Source organism: Dermacentor silvarum, chromosome 5, assembly GCF_013339745.2.
Source record: "Dermacentor silvarum isolate Dsil-2018 chromosome 5, BIME_Dsil_1.4, whole genome shotgun sequence".
In the NCBI taxonomy this organism is placed as follows: domain Eukaryota; kingdom Metazoa; phylum Arthropoda; class Arachnida; order Ixodida; family Ixodidae; genus Dermacentor; species Dermacentor silvarum.
In genome coordinates, this window is record NC_051158.1 from 116997684 (window position 1) to 117016288 (window position 18605).

Consider the following 18605-nt stretch of genomic DNA (forward strand, 5'->3'; position numbering starts at 1 on the left):
AGGATTTCTGCCGTCCTCGGCGCCGTCGCTGTGAGATTCCGTATGCTGTCAACGGCGATGAAATCGTCGCCGCGCGCCGGACGCTGTATGTGCGAGTGAAAGGGCCCGAGGAACGCGCGCTTTCACGGGGAGCAAACGCGCGTTTTGCGCCGTGCTCCCTCAAGGGCTGCAGAGTTAAGCGTCTCTTTCCTCCTTATTACCCTATTGAAAAAAATGTGAACGAGAATGTACGAGAAATAGTGTACGCGATTATTGCTCCGTAGACTGTGCGAGAAACTCGTTCAGTCTGGGAGAACTCGTTGAGTCTACGAGAACCTCGTACAGTCTACGCAGCAATCATCGCGTACATTTCTCGCACACATGTGTACGAGATCGCGTTCTTTTCACTGAACGAGATTCTCGTACATTATGAACGAGTTCGTTTCTACGAGCTGAGTGCGTACAAGGTGACGAGCTTGTACGACCTGCGAGAGTATGCATTCTGAAAAAGATACGCACCTCATATTCATATTTAGTATAATAATGCAAATACAATTCTTGTAAATACAAGTGTTCATGCATGAACACTTGTGCTGACCTTACTGCAGTGTTGTGTCGCTGTAATGGTTTGTTCAGAAATCTACAGTAAAGAGTTATGTTGAGGTGAAAAAAAATGTCAGGTGAGGTAATGGTTTGTACTTGTTAATAAACAAGTACACGTTACACAGGTTCTTCAGCACACCTATTCAAGCTTACATTAATAGTGAAGTCCTCCGATTTTAACCAAGAGCACGTCACACATCTCGCAAGCGTTGTTTATTGGACCTTGTAATGGTACTTCAATACACCCAGTCTGTTGACAGAAGACCACTGGAATGTGTTGCTTGAGTGAGAGCTTGCCGCGCACCTGAAAAATAAACAAAAGCCAACAGTTCTTTTTTCACACATGCAATAAGATAACACATAGGCAAAAGCAGTTTAGCTGACATTCACACAGGTAAGAATGCTTTAGCATTCAGAACATGCGATACTGAACAAAATTTATTGAAAATAAGTGGTTTCCTGCAATGCTTATGACTCCTAAGGAAACGTGCATTATAGTGTCGTAGAATAACTTGTTACATTAGCAGATCACTGAAACAAGTGTTATTACAGTAAAAAAGGCATTATTTGAGTAATAATAATTACTAGTACTGAAGCAACATAAGTAACATGCATAAAATCTACTTTCAGAGAGCAGCATCAACAGGTCGAGCTAATTAAATTACTTGGAAACTGCTATTCTGCCAGCAAAACAAAAAATAGTGGTGGCGTAGTGGCTTTGGCATTGCACTGCTAAGCCGAATGGCGCATGATAAAATCCCATGCACAACGGCCACATTTTGATGGCAGCAAAGTGCAACAACACCCCCATAAGCATTGGGCACATACCCCCGGTGTTCAAAGTTAATCCAGAGTTCCCCACTACAGTGTCCCCCATATTGTGCAGAAGGACTTGGTGTTAGGCAAGTTGCTGTTTGCTGAACGACATAGCGCAAAGGCACAAATACACAGAAGATACACAGACACACGTCACAGGCGCTACTAACAACTTTATTTGAAGCACAGCGAGATACAGTATATTGCCACCTGTAGGTAGTGGGTCGAGGGCAAGAGTGGGTCGGGCCCAAGAGAAGAAAGAAGACCGCGCGCCCCCTTCTCTGCTCGAGCCAGCCCCGACGGTCGCGTCTTCCGAGAGCCAGCTGCTCTACGGGTTATTAAACCTTCAAGTCCACTTCTAGAGGCTCGTGACAAACTGGTGGAGGTGCTGGGTAAGCGTCCTCACGGATGTTGCAGACCCCTCCAAGGATCCGCGCTACAAATCCAGTGCCTGTCGACACTCCCGTGCATCGGGCCAGCCGCAGGATCAGGGGACTGTCCCCAGAAGTCGTCGGTGCTACGGTTCCCACCACATCGACCGGTATGACCAGCGCCTCCCTTCAAACCGCCCCAACCGGTACGGGAAGCACGATGTCGAACCGTTACACACTTGAGAGCCCACGGATCCCAAAGACGTTTCATGGCACAGTGTTCGAAGACGTCGAAGACTGGATGGTCGAATACGAGCGCGTGGCCTCCGTAAACGAATGGAACGACACGGAAAAACTCAGACACGTCTACTTCTATCTGGAGGATGGCGCGCGTACGTGGTTTCAGAACCGCGACGGGCAACTGCCGTCGTGGCGCGAGTTTTGTCGTCAGCTCCTGGAGACCTACACCAGTTCTGATCGCCACGAACGAGCGGAACGCGCGATTCAGGCCCGTGTCCAGTTGCCAAACGAAACGGTGACCACGTATGTCGAAGACATGACGCGCCTCTTCCGACGAGCGGATCCAAGAATGACGGAGGAGAAGAAGTTACGTCATCTGATGCGCGGGGTCAAGGAGCAACTCTTCGCTGGCCTCATACGGAGCCCTCCGAAGACGGTCGCGGAGTTCCTGTCCGAGGCCGTAACCATGGAAAAGATGCTTCTGCATCGCTCGAACTTGTATGAGCGGCAAGCGAACACCATGTCTGCTGCTGACATTTTCACGGCCATAGGAAGCAACGGCGACTCACTGCGAGAACTCATCCGCTCTGTAGTGCGTGAAGAGTTGCAAAAGGCCGCTGTAACACCGCAACCTACGGTAAGCTCCATAGCGAGCATTATCAAGGACGAACTGCACCAGGCGCTTCGTGATACCTTGCCTCCTGCTAACGCTGCGGCAGTACCTCCTGAATACCCCCGTGCGACCTACGCGGAAGCCCTGAAGCGCCCTGCTTCCTCGCCGCCGCTATTCGTTCGTGCTCCTCCTACGGTGTCAGTTCAGTCGGTGCAGCCGATACCGTACTACGACGCTGGGTACACGCCGCCGCCCGTTGTTCATGCCGCTCCATTTGCCCATCGTACGGAGCAAGCGGTTCACTACGTCGACGATAGACGCCCGCCCCCTCGGAAGTCGGATGTTTGGCGCACACCCGATTATCGGCCTCTGTGCTTCCACTGCGGTGAAGCTGACCACTTGTACCGCCAGTGCCCATACCGGCGCCTTGGGATTCGCGGCTTTTCCGCATACTCGCCGCCGCCCAGATACGGCCAACGACCCAGGGACATTCAGGAATACCTGTCCCAGCAGCGCTTGCCACCGCCTGCCAGGCGGCAGTCGCGTTCGCCGTCTCCGAGACGCTTTTCACCTCCGCCCCAGCGGTATTCTCCCGAGCGGTCGACCAGTCCCCGCCGGGAAAACTAACTGAGGCGATCTTTGGGGGCGAGGTCGCTGACGGTCGAAGCGCTGAAGACCCCCGACGGACGCAGTTACGGAAAGATACAAACCCGACACCACCTGCAACTGAACGGGACAACCGGCTTTCGCTCGATATACCAGTTACTGTTGACGGTTATGCCGTTAGTGCTTTAGTGGACACCGGCGCAGACTACACGATACTAAGCGGCAAAATAGCAACGCAGCTGAAGAAAGTGATCACGCCCTGGCATAACTCGCAGATTCGGACGGCTGGCGGCCACATCGTTACTCCGCTGGGCGCCTGCACGACTAGAGTTGAGATTCAAGGATCTACATTCGTAGCGAGCTGCCTTGTCTTACGCGAATGCTCCCGCGACGTTATCCTTGGGGTTGACTTCCTGCAGGAGTACGGCGTGATTATCAATCTGCAAGAGCGTCGTATCACTTTCTCTGCCGAACGAGCAATCGACGTGCAAGACGGCCGACGGCGCGACGACGTACTTCGTGTTTCTGCTGACAGTGTAACGCTTCCTCCACGTGCCAGTGTCCTCGTCGACGTCACATGCTGTGGCTTACGCGATGGCGAAGCGGTGGCCGAAAGTAACTTGGAACACCTACTGAAACAAGGTGTTTGTGTAGCTCGCAGTGTTATACAGATTCGTTCTGGTCATTCGCAATTGCTTGTTACCAACTTTAGCTACGAGCACCGACATCTGTTCCGCGGCACTTCGTTAGCGTTTGCAGACGCAATAGCAGACGTTAACAACTGTTTTACGTCAGAAGTAGTGGAGACAGCAGACACGTCTCTGGGACATTTTGACATCAATTCTGAACTGTCCACCGATAGGCAGACAGCACTGCGCAAGCTCTTGCTTGAATTCAGGACCTGCTTCGCAAATTCTTCCAAGGTACGCCAGACTTCCATCACTAAACACAGGATCATCACGTACGAAGACGCACGCCCGATACACCAGCAGCCTTACCGCGTGTCGGCAAGAGAACGCCAAGCCATACGTACGCAAGTCAAGGAGATGCTTGACGATGGCGTCATCGAACCTTCCAACAGCCCGTGGTCATCTCCGGTCGTTCTTGTCAAAAAGAAAGACGGAACGCTACGCTTCTGTGTCGACTACCGCAAGCTCAACAACGTGACTAAAAAGGACGTGTACCCGCTGCCGCGTATCGACGACTCGTTAGATCGACTACGGCGCGCCCAGTACTTTTCTTCTCTCGATTTAAAAAGCGGGTACTGGCAAATCGAGGTAGACGAACGCGACCGCGAGAAAACAGCCTTTGTGACTCCAGATGGGCTCTATGAATTTCGAGTGCTTCCTTTTGGCTTGTGTTCAGCCCCGGCTACTTTCCAGCGAATGATGGACACTGTCCTTACTGGACTGAAGTGGCAGGCCTGTCTTGTGTACCTGGATGATGTGGTCATCTTCTCTGAAACGTTCGAGCAGCATCTTCACCGCCTACGGAGTGTGCTAGAAGCCATCCGATCGGCAGACCTCACACTTAAGCCCGAAAAGTGCCACTTTGGTTACGAAGAGCTCAAGTTCCTCGGTCATGTAGTAAGCGCTAAAGGGGTCCGACCCGATCCAGACAAGCTTGCCGCTGTGGCCGCGTTTCCAGCTCCTGCCGATAAGAAGGCCATCCGGCGCTTCCTGGGTTTGTGCGCCTACTATCGCCGGTTTATTAATGGCTTTTCGAAGATAGCGGAACCCCTGACACGCCTTACAAGAGACGATACGCCATTTGTGTGGCATAATGAGCAACAGGCGGCTTTTGCTGAATTACGACAGCGCCTTCAGTCAGCACCCGTCCTTGCACATTTTGACGATGATGCTGATACTGAGGTGCATACCGACGCCAGTAGCATTGGCCTTGGCGCAGTGCTCGTCCAGCTTCAAGATGGAGTGGAAAGAGTTATAGCGTATGCCAGCCGCTCCCTGAACCGTGCCGAGGCGAATTATTCGACTACGGAGAAGGAGTGCCTCGCGGTCGTGTGGGCGATCATCAAGTTTCGCCCCTATCTCTATGGTCGTCCCTTCAAAGTAGTGACGGACCACCATGCCCTCTGTTGGTTGGCAAGCATGCGCGACCCTTCAGGACGACTGGCACGGTGGAGCTTGCGGCTACAGGAATTTGACATCACCATCATTTATAAGTCTGGCCGTAAGCATGAAGACGCTGACACGCTGTCCCGCGCACCCATTGATCCTGCCAGTGAGGACACAGAGGATGATGACGGCTTCCTGGGTGCAATTAGTTCGTCGGACTTGAGCAGACGGCAGCGTGACGACGCTGAGAATCAACCGATCATCGATCATTTAGAGGGTCGCGACACAACCATACCACGCCATCTGTCCCGCTCGCTGACGTCCTTCTGTCTGCGAGATAACGTGCTGTATAAGAAGAATGCTCGTTCGACCAGCCGTGCTTACCTCCTGGTGGTTCCAAGGGACATGCGCGACGACGTCCTCTTCGCTTGCCATGACGAACCGACATCTGGTCATTTAGGCTTTTCACGAACACTCGCTAGAGTAAGCGAAATGTACTATTGGCCCGGGCTTTCGGCAAGCGTCAAACAGTACGTTAAAGGCTGTCGTGAATGCCAGCGCCGCAAGACACCATCCGTTAAACCGGCTGGCTTACTTCAGCCAATTGAAGCACCTCACACGCCTTTCGACCAAGTCGGCATGGACATTCTCGGACCGTTTCCTCTCTCTGCCGACGGCAACAAATGGGTGATCGTCGCGACTGATTATTTAACACGCTATGCTGAGACGCAGGCGATCCCACGAGCCACGGCCTCAGAGGTAGCGCACTTCTTCATGCGCCACATCGTCTTGCGTCACGGTGCTCCCTCCACTGTAATAACTGACAGAGGGACAGCATTCACAGCGCAGCTTATGGACGAGGTTTTTGAATTGAGCAACACCAGGCATCGCAAGACGACCGCGTACCATCCGCAGACCAACGGACTTACCGAGCGACTGAATAAGACGGTCACAGACATGCTCGCAATGTACATCGACGTTCAACACAAAACGTGGGATCGGATCTTGCCTTACGTGACCTTCGCGTATAACACCGCCGTGCAAGAGACGACGCGCTTCACGCCCTTTCGCCTTCTCTACGGTCGCGAAGTCCAGACGATGCTGGACGCTATGCTACCGTGTCAAGACGCTGACCTATTGACAACTGACGCCGAGGAATTTGCAGAGCGTGCTGAGGAAGCCCGGCAGCTCGCGCGGCTGCATATCGGCCAGCAGCAGCAGGCAGACGCACGACGCTACAACATCCGCCACAGGGACGTGTCCTACAACCCCGGGGACCAAGTTTGGGTGTGGACCCCCGTTCGCCGCCGTGGTCTCTGTGAAAAACTGCTGAGCCGGTATTTCGGTACGTATAAAGTGCTCCGCCGCGTCAGTGACGTAAACTACGAAGTTGTTCCGGACACATCATCGCAGACACGGAGTAGGACACAAAGACAACCGAGCTCAGACGTAGTTCATGTTGTGCGCATGAAGCCGTACATTGCGCGTCCGTAACTTTTTTTTGTTTTCGTTTTTTTGTGCTCTCATTCCCTTCTTTGTTTCTACTTTTCATTTATCTTTGGGAGATTGCTTCTTCGTTCATTGACTGTGCCGGCGTGACGGCTACTTTTTTTGTGTACTTTCGCTTTGCCTGCCTTCTTCTTCGTTGTCTTCTACGCCTATTTTTTTTTAGCATCGAGGCGATGCTTTTGTTCGGAAGGGGGGATATTGCCACCTGTAGGTAGTGGGTCGAGGGCAAGAGTGGGTCGAGCCCAAGAGAAGAAAGAAGACCGCGCGCCCCCTTCTCTGCTCGAGCCAGCCCCGACGGTCGCGTCTTCCGAGAGCCAGCTGCTCTACGGGTTATTAAACCTTCAAGTCCACTTCTAGAGGCTCGTGACAATATGTACTCCTCACAACGTGCAGGTGCACCAGCCACTTCGGGCAGAGCACAGAGGGCGATTATCAGGGCTAACACGATCATTTTGAAGATCTAAAGAAAGCAAGTTCCACATCATGAAAACAATATAGGTCAACTTTCACAAGCACTACTTTTTTTTCTTTTATGTAAAATGCTTCCAACAGCTCACGTGCTGTTTTATCTTTAGTTCTGCCCAGGATCTTCCCATCATGAAATCTCGCACGACAAGGACAGGCTTTACAGTGTGCTGAAAGATGCGCATTCAAGTCTTTAGTCGTGTTGTTAGCATGCTCCATGATTCGATCATTGATGCAGCGGCCAGTTTGTCCTACATAGGACTTTCCACAAGACAGTGGGATTTCATAAACACCTCTGGTAGCACATCGCCAGTAAGGTTTGACGTGTTGTACTTGGCAGCCTACCTTAGATCTGCCCATTATGCGGGGACACAGTTGGGCCAGCATATTGGGATAAGAGAACACTACAAAAGCGGGCACACTGGTGAATGAGGCCAGAGCTGGTGAGCCGAGTGGCCCAAGACCGCAAGTTGTACCGTATGTGCATAAGTTCAGCCACAATTTAAAGAAAGTGGCGAACAGGCATGGAGTGCCTCTATTGTTCTCTGTTCCCAATAGGCTGGCGCGAACGTGTCCCCGCATAATGGGCAGATCTAAGGTAAGCTGCTAAGTACAACATGTAACACCTTACGGGCAATGTGGTCCCGGTGTGGTTTATGAAATCCCACTGCCTAGTGGAAAGTCCTATGTAGGACAAACTGGATGCTGCATCAATGATTGAATGAGGGAGCATGCTAAAAACATGACGACAGACTTGAATGCGCATCTATCAGCAATAAAAAGCCTGCCCTTGTCGTGCGAGATTTTATGATGTGAAGATCCCAGGCAGAAGTAAAGATAAAATTGCATGTAAGCTACTCAAAGCGTTTTACATAAAAAGTAGTGCTTGTGTAAGTCAGACCTCTGTTGTTTTGTACGTCGTGGAACTTGCTTTCTTTAGATCTTCAAAATGATTGTGTTAGCACGGATAATCGCCCTCTGTTGTCTTCCGAAGTGGCTAGTGCGCCTGTGCATTCGGAAGAGTATATATACAGTATCCTGTTGTGTTTCGAATTAAGTTATCAGCAGCACCTGTGACATGTTTTCGTATATCATCTGTGTATTTGTGCCTTTGCCCTACAGTATGTCGTTCAGCAATCATATTGAGGTTTTGACAAATAAAACCCAAAAATTTTATTTAAAGCAAATAGTACTGCATAAGGCCAAATGCTTATATAGAATCATCTGACAGCAGCTACGTTTAACAAAATTTAATACTTTCTAAAACAAGAAACTTTCAGATGGTTTGAGCAAAAATCTACTTATGCCAAAATTATTGTAATTAATTTTATATGGCCCATTCCGCCTTACTTTCTTTTTAACCAAAATCATATATGCAGTGCAGGTGCTCCCCACACCTAAAGAAATTGTCACCGTTCCTTAAAGTGCATGGTTTTGTTTCAAATGACAGCACAAGTATGCTTTGCGATTGTTAGCCAATGAAATGATTGTCAAACTTCTTGAAATCACGGACTCCTGGACAGGATAACTAGTCACATTTGGCACCCTTTCATCAGTTTTTGTCCACAAAATCAAGCAAGTAAAGACATTACCCTGAGTCTGCAACTGTTAATGCGTTCTGTTTGGTAATGATAATTTTATGGTCATTGACCCAAGCCAAGCCAAAAAAGCTACCTTTCTGGAGCCGAGACAGGTTCCTGGATTACACCATGGAAGGTAAGCTCGTGGGCCCTTCTCCTGCTTCAGAAAGCTTACTGCTGGCACGTTACACGATGCAGCTTACTTTCGTCAGTGTTGGGTGAAGTGCCAGTGTTGAAGTTGTCTTTTGCGCAGAATGGCAGTTTCAGGTTTAGTGGGCTTGTAGGAAGACAAGCTCAAGATAACTTCCTGGTTTGAACAGGCTGTTTTGGTTATAATACATCAAGCTTTCTTGTGACTGCCCGCATAGGTGGTCCGTTAGTCTCGCTGTGAAATTGACATTCAGCTGTATGTCCCAGAAGACCCGAATAATGGTCTGCTCTAGTTCACACGCTCTTGATTTTCTGTCAGCACTCTTGAACTCTTGCTGCCAGTAATTTCTTCCCAGCTGGCCGAATTATCTCGAGGCCCCACGCTGACACTACCGATGCTTTCAAGTGTAGACTTTTCAGGATAAGGTTATTTGCAGGAAAGGTGGCACTTACAGATTTCTATTCTGGACGCGAGTGAGACGAACCAGTAAGTCTTGGTAACAATGTTTTGTACATAAGTTTTGTAGAAGGTATTATGAAGGGTTCGACGAAAATTCATTTAGCCAGGTAACAACTATGAAGTTGTGGTGAATGACCAAGTGCTTATCATCGTGTTAGTGACGATACAATTTTTCGTAAAACGTTTAACTCCAACAGGACTACACACAAGATGTAACCAAGACTTGCCGGTTCATTTCACTCAGGTCTTGAATAGCCACCTGTAAGTGCCACCTTTTTTTTAAACCGCACTTGCAAAGCCAGGAGTCTTATCCTGAAAAGTCTTCAATTGAAGACATCAGTAGTGTCAGTGTGGGGCCTCAGGATAATTCAGCAAGCCGAGAAGAAATTGCTAACAGTACAATAAAAGTATGCCAACAGAAAATGAAGGGCTTGGAAGCCGATGTATTCTTCGCAAAGTGTCAACTAAAGGGTCATTGTTCACGAATTCCCGGATGCGTAACTCCATGCCAACTTCATGCCGACGCTAAGGAAACACCAGGGCAGGCAGTTGCAAGAAAAGAAATTCAGTGCTCTAAGAAAACTGCCGCCACTCAAACCATGAAAGTAATGTTTAACTTGTCTTCTTACAACTACACCGAACCTAAACATGCTGTTTTGGGCAAGGGAACAAACATCAACACTGGTGCCTTGCCTGATTCTATGAGAGTCATCTGCGCCGTGAATGGTGCCGTCAGTGCACTTCCTTCCGAAGATGAGGCCCGCACCTGCACTGTCAGTGTGCTGTACAAATTTCAGAAGCACATCCCACAAGCTTGTCTGCCTAGCAAAGAAGCTGTGTGGGGCTCCAAAACCCATAGAACCAACGAACACAAACCCAAACCTCGTCCTTTCAACTCTCACTTTATATTGCTGTGCAAGCAGTAAAATTGGATGGTGTTAGTAGTGTTCTGTCCTGTCACCTCCTTGCCTATCCTATGAATTTTATGCTAAATAAGGCTTTTTCTTGGTGAAAGAGTGCTAGTTTAAGGCATAAACCAGCTCCATGGCAGTTTGCAATTAAGGAATGTAAACATTTGCTGAAAATAGGTCCACGAAGAATATTTCAAAAAGAGCACTTTAAAAAAAACACGTGTATCTATCACCAAGGTCAACCCTTGTGTCTTCTATCTCAACATATTTCTCAAAACTCAAGCTCAAAACTGATATCCAGGTGCAAGCTCTCCATATCATATTACCTTGTCAATGATGAAGCAAAGCACGCTGGTGCCTGGATGTTGTGGGACCAACTCAGGCGTGGAGATCAGCACTGATCAGCAACACAGCACAGTCTGCTTACACTTTCTCTGCAGGCCCAGCCATACCTGCATTAATACAAGTGAGCTTAGTGTCACGTGAGTATAATATAAAAAGTGACACCGTGAACAAATCAATCCTTGATCGGTATACATATTAAAAAATGTAGATATTCTCCATATAGCAAGCTTCACTTTGAGTAACAAATCCTGCACTATAAGAAAAATATGATGCATGAGCCATCTATGCAAGAAAATTAATTGAAGATCCCTTTTTTTGCCTCCCTCCTCCTCCTTGTTTATAGGTGGCAGTGAGGTTAAGTAAAGTAGGCCAGACAGCCACATAGTGTGAGCAAAGGTGGTCACTTGGTGGGCCAATTATGATACCATAGCACGACATGCATTCTGCAGGCACTGCAATGTTAAAGCACCCATAAGCCTAGCAGCATTACCCAATAGGGCTAACCAATAAGTGTCCCCAGCAGCATAACTCAGCATGTCTACCAGGAGGCTTTCATTACACTTTGACAACTATCCTCCTACGGCTTGAGCCCAATTTTTGTCAACAGAAGACAAGCTTTAAGCATCTGCACAAGGACACAAGGGCACAATGACATTGGTAAGTTCAGTACCATGTGTAGAACCAATCAAATTGTTCTGCAATCAAGTAAGCATCCCCTTTTCATACACGCAAATATCAGCAACACTACTACTGCCATATGGGCATTTTGTGACAAAAACACCAAGCGCAAGAGCTGAAGCTTGAGCAAGTTGGTAACAATTTATTTTGATGGTGTTCATGGCACACACATGCCAAAAGAATAAGCGACAGGCAGACAGTGAAAAATAACTGTCCTCTTTGACACTGTGTGTCCCTTAGTGCCTTGGAATGTGTGAGCTGTGAATGCCACCATCTGCCTGTCCCTTTTCTCCTTAGAAAGTGTGCACTGTGAATAGCATGAAAAGGAGCATAAGAGACCAGATAATGCTACAATAGATAAAAGAAAACATGCTCTCTGATGCAACACGTCTTTAAGCAACTTAATTTTCAACCAACATCCTAAGCCTGCCGCGCTTAAAAAACTCACTGAAGTTGCTGTGTAAGACAACAGCTTGCTTTTACAAAAAGTAGAGTTAGACTTATTCTAGTATTTTTGCAAACTGGTGCTTCAGTACTGTGAAAAGGTGGTATTATTGAAAACCAGCTTAATTTTTGTGTAATAAAAAAGTCTAGTCAGCTACAGAGATCAGGCTTGATATAAATCTGCCAGTGAACACGGTAAATCAATATTTCCATGACTGTTGAGGTAAAAAGAATCGTTGACAAATTCCCAACACACTATGCATGTTTTGGAGAAGACATTGCTTTTCTACTGCAAGCATTTAACAGAGCCCCAGTGAATACAGTATGATATAACTTATTGCAGGACATTTCAAACAGATCCTCTTTATGGCTTCTTAGGGCCTTTGGTAATGAAGAGTAAGTGCAGTGACATCTCTGAGCACCTCAAAGACAATACTGGTGATTACATGGCAACACAACTGCTGACATGCAGGATAACTTTCGGGCAGTGTTGTCTCATGCCACATCAATCAGACAAAACTTTAAAGGGACACTTAAGGGAAAAATAATTATTTGAGATGCATTATTGAATTACTCTTCCGCAAACCCAGAAAGACTGCAGTTATCTAAAAGTAGAGGCTTGATAAGCTAGAAAATACACAAGAACGATATACAGGCGGTGAAACCACAATAAAGTTCCCACACCTGCTGGCTGTCTGCTAAGGCCTAGTTAATTTGTTTTTGGCAAAAATTGACTATATTGCATTCTAAAAGAGGCAAGAACTGAACTTAGCAATTTTGGAGCAAGTGTACTGAACCGCAACAGCCAAAATATACGAAAATACTCTGGAATGCATGATGTCCTCCAACGTACGATGTTTCGCCACAAAATTTGGCAGGAAATGCCACTTTGACCTTCATTTTCTTTTTGCAATAAATAACCTCTCATCACAAAACTAACACAAAAAGCAAAAGTACATGATGCGTTTAAACTGTCTCCAAACAAAAAAATGTGTCCGGAGTCATTTTGTACACATTCAAACCACTTATTTTTGGCCTTGCTTAAAGTGCCTTTGTATGTCATGCAACATGAAACTGGAAAACAGGATTCACTGTAAAGGGAGAAATGAATGGGGCTCGCCTAGCGTGGCGTATCTGCACAGGCTTAAGAGAAGTGTGACTCCATGGTCTAAATGAAAAAATAAAAATAAAATCACACTTTGGGCAGTACTACTCAAAATCTTGACAAGTGCTTATTCAGTCTGTACTTATCCCAAAACCTTGGTAATGACATACGCCCCTTTTGCACTAATGGTGTCTGCGCCAAAGGGGCTAAGGCTAAATGTTAGGTAGCCACACACATTTTAACAGTGAAATTCAAGTGCATTATGACTTTTGTCTGCCACTTTTAATAACATGTAACGGTCGTATAGCACATTATGATCTAATTATTGTAGGTCAGCATGGCCTGAGCACGGCGTGCCTAAACACTTTTGTTAGGTGAGAAAGTATTGTTTCTGGTACTCTTTCGGGAAGCAGCCTATGCCTTATTCAGAACAAAAACCTTGTTTCCCTGAGAATGTCAGACAATCGCATATTTCAAATTGACCATTTGAAATGCACACAAAGTACAGCATGGTTTTGAGGGTCCCACTAACTATTGAAACGCACATCATCCAAGTTCAGCAGTCAACATCATAACTAAGCTTGTAGAAGTGCATATTAGCAAGTTGACAGAATAATAAGAAGGTGAGAGAGATGGTCCCAACTATAAGAGAAGCAATAGCAGAGTTCAAGCTCCCTCCCATGTCAAATGCGGAAGGGCAAAGCATACCCAGCTTTCGGTTACACTCTCACCTGCGACCACTGCACCAGGCTGACTGACATGCGTAACCAGCAGTTTGTGATACCACATTATCAAACCTGCAATTTATGGGACATCAGAGATCAGCTTCAAGCTTGATGCTATGCTGCTCTAGGGATGTATTATGAACTGACTACATTTAAATGTTATGCTTCATGGTTTGTTGCAAGCTTCAGGAATTTACTTATTCATTTATAAACATACCTCATAGGCTCCAGCTGGAGTACTGCATAAGGTGGTAGGTAGAACATTGTGAGCCAAATAAAGAACATACCATAAAACAAGTAAAAAAAAGAAATAAATACTCTTTCACACTGTGGTTTCTTATCTGGCAGTTAGCTTATAAAAGTGAACAGAAACGTGTTCATGCTGGTAGTGCTTTAAAAGAATAAATAATAAGAGGTTAAACAGAAAATTCAAACACTTTCAAGCCACCTTTCGTGATTTTTTCTTTCAACATCCCTTTAGGAATGGGAATCAATGAACAGCCGCCCCCGCCCCAAAAAAAAAGAGTAAAAAAAGTGTAATACGTGATTTTTGACTACTTAGAGAAATAAATCTAGGAACACAGAATCTGTGCAGGCATGTATGTAAGGAATTAAGTGCAGTAATATATGCAATAACTTGCAATACCCTTCTGCTTTCGTCGGGCAACTCATAACAAGACATAAAAGGATATGTGTGCCTCAAAACAGTTCCTAAAAAAATACGTCACTATACAGTCAGTAAGTAGCATATCATGCATATCTACTCAAGCCCATAATTATACTTGACTCAGAGGAGGCTACTTAGGTATAATGATTAAACTGAAGGTAGGCGATATTTTAAAATATACAGTTCAAGTAGAACTCGAATATTATGTCGACACTGGAAGTTATGAATATGGCTTCTAAAGCAAAAGTGTTGTACGTTATGCCAAACCTGCCAGCCTGTGAACTTTATATTTTGCAAAAATCCTAGACACAATGCTGTGTTGGAAAGTAAGCATGTATTTTCTTAAAGTTTTCTCTCAGCGCCTACATTGTTCAATAGAGACACATTATTAACCATTAACTTGGAACAGCAGAAACTGACAACATTGTTTTTAGACCAGTGTGCTTTTTACAGCGCTCTTGCTGTTGCCGATTTAGCCGGCTTTACGAACTTATCTCAATAAGCTCGTCTAATACGGGTGTCATACAGTGCACTTTTCATTGCGATCAAGCCCAATCCGGATCGAATTTCTCACTTGTGATTGGCTCTTTTGTGCAAGCTGCGCGAGGAAGCTAATTGCAGTAGCCAATTTTGATCTGAATCGGGCTTGGTAAGAAGTGCCCCTCCGGTATACTCGTTAGGGATTTTGCATTGCTAATAAAGCAGCACAAGTGCCATCACAATTTATTGTTTTAGATGCAATTTTGCAATCTCATACCACCCCATTTTTCAAGATTCTTACAACATATTCCCAATAGAATTTCCTTCTCATCACTCAATGCAACAATAGTAAAATTGTAGAACGAGTCCAAATTCGTAAATCTCACCAAAAGATTAAGGACCGATGGCACGTACGAATTATACCAACAGAACCTAGAACTCATAAGTGGCAGTGACTGTTTTGTACACACCTTGTCAAAGCAAGCAGATCAGATTCCTTGTCGGGCTGCTCAGACTGCATTTTGCCACCGGCTCCCATGTGGTGCAGAGATTCCTCCGTCTCACGAAATCGTGACATCCCTAAACAATAAGAAATGTTCAGTTTATTACAATCACTCCTGAAACTGCAAACTTGTGATTTAACAACACCGCGTTAAATTTTGAAAAGACCTCAGCCAGAAACATGGTTGTGCAAATATCTCATTCTGACATCACGGGCAGTTATTTAACCTGTCAAATGGATGAAGACATACAGAACACTCAACACAAGAAACAAAGGTTGTCTTGACAATATATAAGCAGAAAAATTTGCATACAAGCTAAAATGTGCTCATGAGTCAGACAGAGCAATCCGGTGCCGTCTCGCGCAGATGTTAGCTGGGAAGACAACACGTCAACGTACTTCACCACATATACCATTTCTTGCTGAGAAATTACGTGCAGAAGCAGTGACATTCGCGGCATCAATTTTTTTGCCCGTTCAGACTAAACGATACTCGGCGCTAGTGTATTTCATAACAGAAAGCAAAGAAACAATATATGAAGCTCCTGGCAACATCCTATACTTGTTTGAGGGTAATTTTCATAAAACGTTTTGCTAAATGTGTACTACGGCATTAATAACAAACATTAGAAAATCAATTTTATATTTTTTGTCGCTGTACTAATCATCTTGTGCTCCGCCTAACAAGGCACACTACACGAACTATAAAAATGCGCCAAGCGCCGGACTTACTTTTCGAGACATACTCGGCAAACGCTCCTTCGTGTCAGGTCCGGCGGCATCGACTGCACGAACTGTCCTTCCGGCATAAACACTGTTAAATTGCCGATGAACGTAATAGTACAATTTCCAACACATTCTTCCGTGCACTGTGAACCGCTGCGAAATCGGCGAGAGTACCAGAGGCTGCTAATGAGCCGGGAACAAAGAGCACGAATGGAGCGAACTACACTGTAAAAAAAAATTTCTTCAGTTTACGGTGAAAGTTGAAGGTAAAACGTTGCCGGACACTTTTCCGTAAATGAAAAACAGCGTTTCCGTCAAACGGATAGTCTGTAAAATTTTTTTCCGTTGAATGGAAAACGGAGAGTTCCGTCAAATGGAAAACGGTGATTTCCGTCGAATGGAAAACGGAGAGTTCCGTCGAATGGTAAACGGTGATTTCCGTCGAATGAAAAATGGTTATTTCCGTAGTTGTGATCACGGAATTGTCTGTATTTTCCAAATACAAAACGGTGAGCTCCGTAGAACGGAAATTCTGTAAATTGAGCACCGTACTTTCCTAATTAAAAACGGACAGACCGTAGTGAGGAAATATATGCACATAAAACACACAAAAAGAACAGAAAGGAAGACAGAAACACCTTTTTTTGTTCTTCTTGTGTCCATGTCTTCTATGCTTGCATGCCTGTACCATGAATCCGTACGAACTTGTTCAGCTTTATCTTGCTTCGTATCAGCAGGTGCAAAACTTGTTTTGTAAATGATGATGCGGGTGTATATCACCAGCAAATGAGAAAATTGTTTGTTTTATTGAAATAAGTTATACCAAGTTGTACATTACAACATGGCTAACTCACATCAGATATAGCTTGAAATGGGGCAGAAATCAATGCACATAAGTGGACATACACCACACTGAACATGCTGTGTGTGCACGTTTCCTCCTTGTGTAACTGTCTTCTACACCGCTTCATCTTCGTGTCAGTGTTGCCATGTTGCATTTGAGTTCTGTACATGACGTGTACAAAGCATACATACAAATTCGTGCCCAAAAAGCAACAAGCCACCTGAATCTGAACGAAACTGCGTGTTTATTATGCTTTACTGAAAAAAACTTGCAAGATAAGACACTAGAAATGGGCTGACTAGAAGGATTGGTTGAGAATCGGAATGATTGGTTGCTTGCAGATGCCTCCTGCCTTTGCCTGAAAAGGAAAAAAAAACAATCAATTAAGACTCTTTATTAGTAGTAAAATCTCGTTACAAGAGACACTCGGTTAGAGAGACATTTCAAAATGGTTTGGTTGGTTTTTCTATGTTCGCCATGTTAACATTGCATACAAGAGACATGGTTACAAGAGACACTCGGTTACTAAGGACAACTTTTTTTATGTCCCTAGAGCAAATTCTTCACTATTTATAAGAGACACAACCCAGACACGCTCACGTAATGCGGCTAACGTCGTACTAACCGGTATGCGCTGCAATTTTCACTCCCTTGGCTCTATTTTGTTTCGTTCCGCAGCCGGCTGTCATTCCTCACATGGTTGAGACTACCAATTTCACTGAATTTTCTGCCATTATGCTTCTATAATCGTCGCGCTCCCACACCGACTCTGTGACAGAGTACCATTGAGTTGGATTTCTGTCACAGCGTATACGGTGCTGGTCGCTTTGTGTGCCGGTAATCAAACTCCGGAGCCATAGCCATGTTTCCATGAGACAGCTCTGTTCGCATCAAAGATGAGTTTAAACACACTTTGGTGCTCATGTATAATAAAGTGGTCTAGTCCGACTCCTCAGTGTTTTTTAGAATTTTGGTTACAAGAGACCTTGGTTACAAGAGACATGTTTCCCGAGTCCCTTGGGTGCCTCTTGTAACAAGGTTTACTGTACCACCATCATCACCATTTTTAGTCAGATACATCAACAATAAATGATTTCCAAGTCACAAATGTAACTACCAGTGCTCTAAAAAAAATGTCATACTCTGCCTTGTTGGTATATGTTCCTAGCCTTATAACATGAAAAACTTCAGATGAAATCTACCCAAGTTATTTGATGGCTCACTTGGAACAGGCAAAATTCTCACGTGCACATTGACAGTCAGAGATTACATTTTCTGCACGTAGGTAGAGCTACCACGACCCCCACCATACTGCGGACCATGGCTTTCAACTTTCACTGCTCTAATAGAAAACCTTGCAGATTCCACTGTTTTCCCAAAACAATGAAGCACTCTTAAAACGAGCTCAAACCACTCATGTTGTACAATTCCGATGCAAAACAACCAAGCCAGAGGTACTGTCCAGATGACCAGCTTATAAATTAGCAACAATAAGAAGAAAGCATGCCTTGCAATACAACATGTGTGCCTTTCAGCCTCTTTCAGATTTGGTTGGTTTTTGTCATGAAAGTATCAATGTGCAATATACTTTTTACTTAAGCAATGATAATTGAAAGTTATGGTCGTCAGTGCGTCAACATACTATCTCCACCCCCTTAAAAAGTTATAATTATAGACACACCACCCAAGGTCAATCCACATAAGTCGCTGT

At 45.5% G+C, this 18605-nt stretch overlaps 1 protein-coding gene and 1 long non-coding RNA gene across 2 annotated transcripts in view; one reads left to right on the forward strand and one right to left on the reverse strand.

The window, feature by feature from the left end:
* Nucleotides 1-18605, forward strand: part of LOC125945969 (evasin P1181-like) — a 329927-nt gene that overhangs the window by 119488 nt on the left and 191834 nt on the right. The gene's annotated exons all lie outside the window — the stretch shown is intronic.
* On the reverse strand, nucleotides 779-15376 carry LOC125945970 (uncharacterized). Its single transcript, XR_007467278.1, has 3 exons — nucleotides 15293-15376; nucleotides 10705-10830; nucleotides 779-886 (listed from the first exon to the last, which is right to left on the reverse strand). It is a non-coding gene; the product is annotated as an uncharacterized LOC125945970 (long non-coding RNA).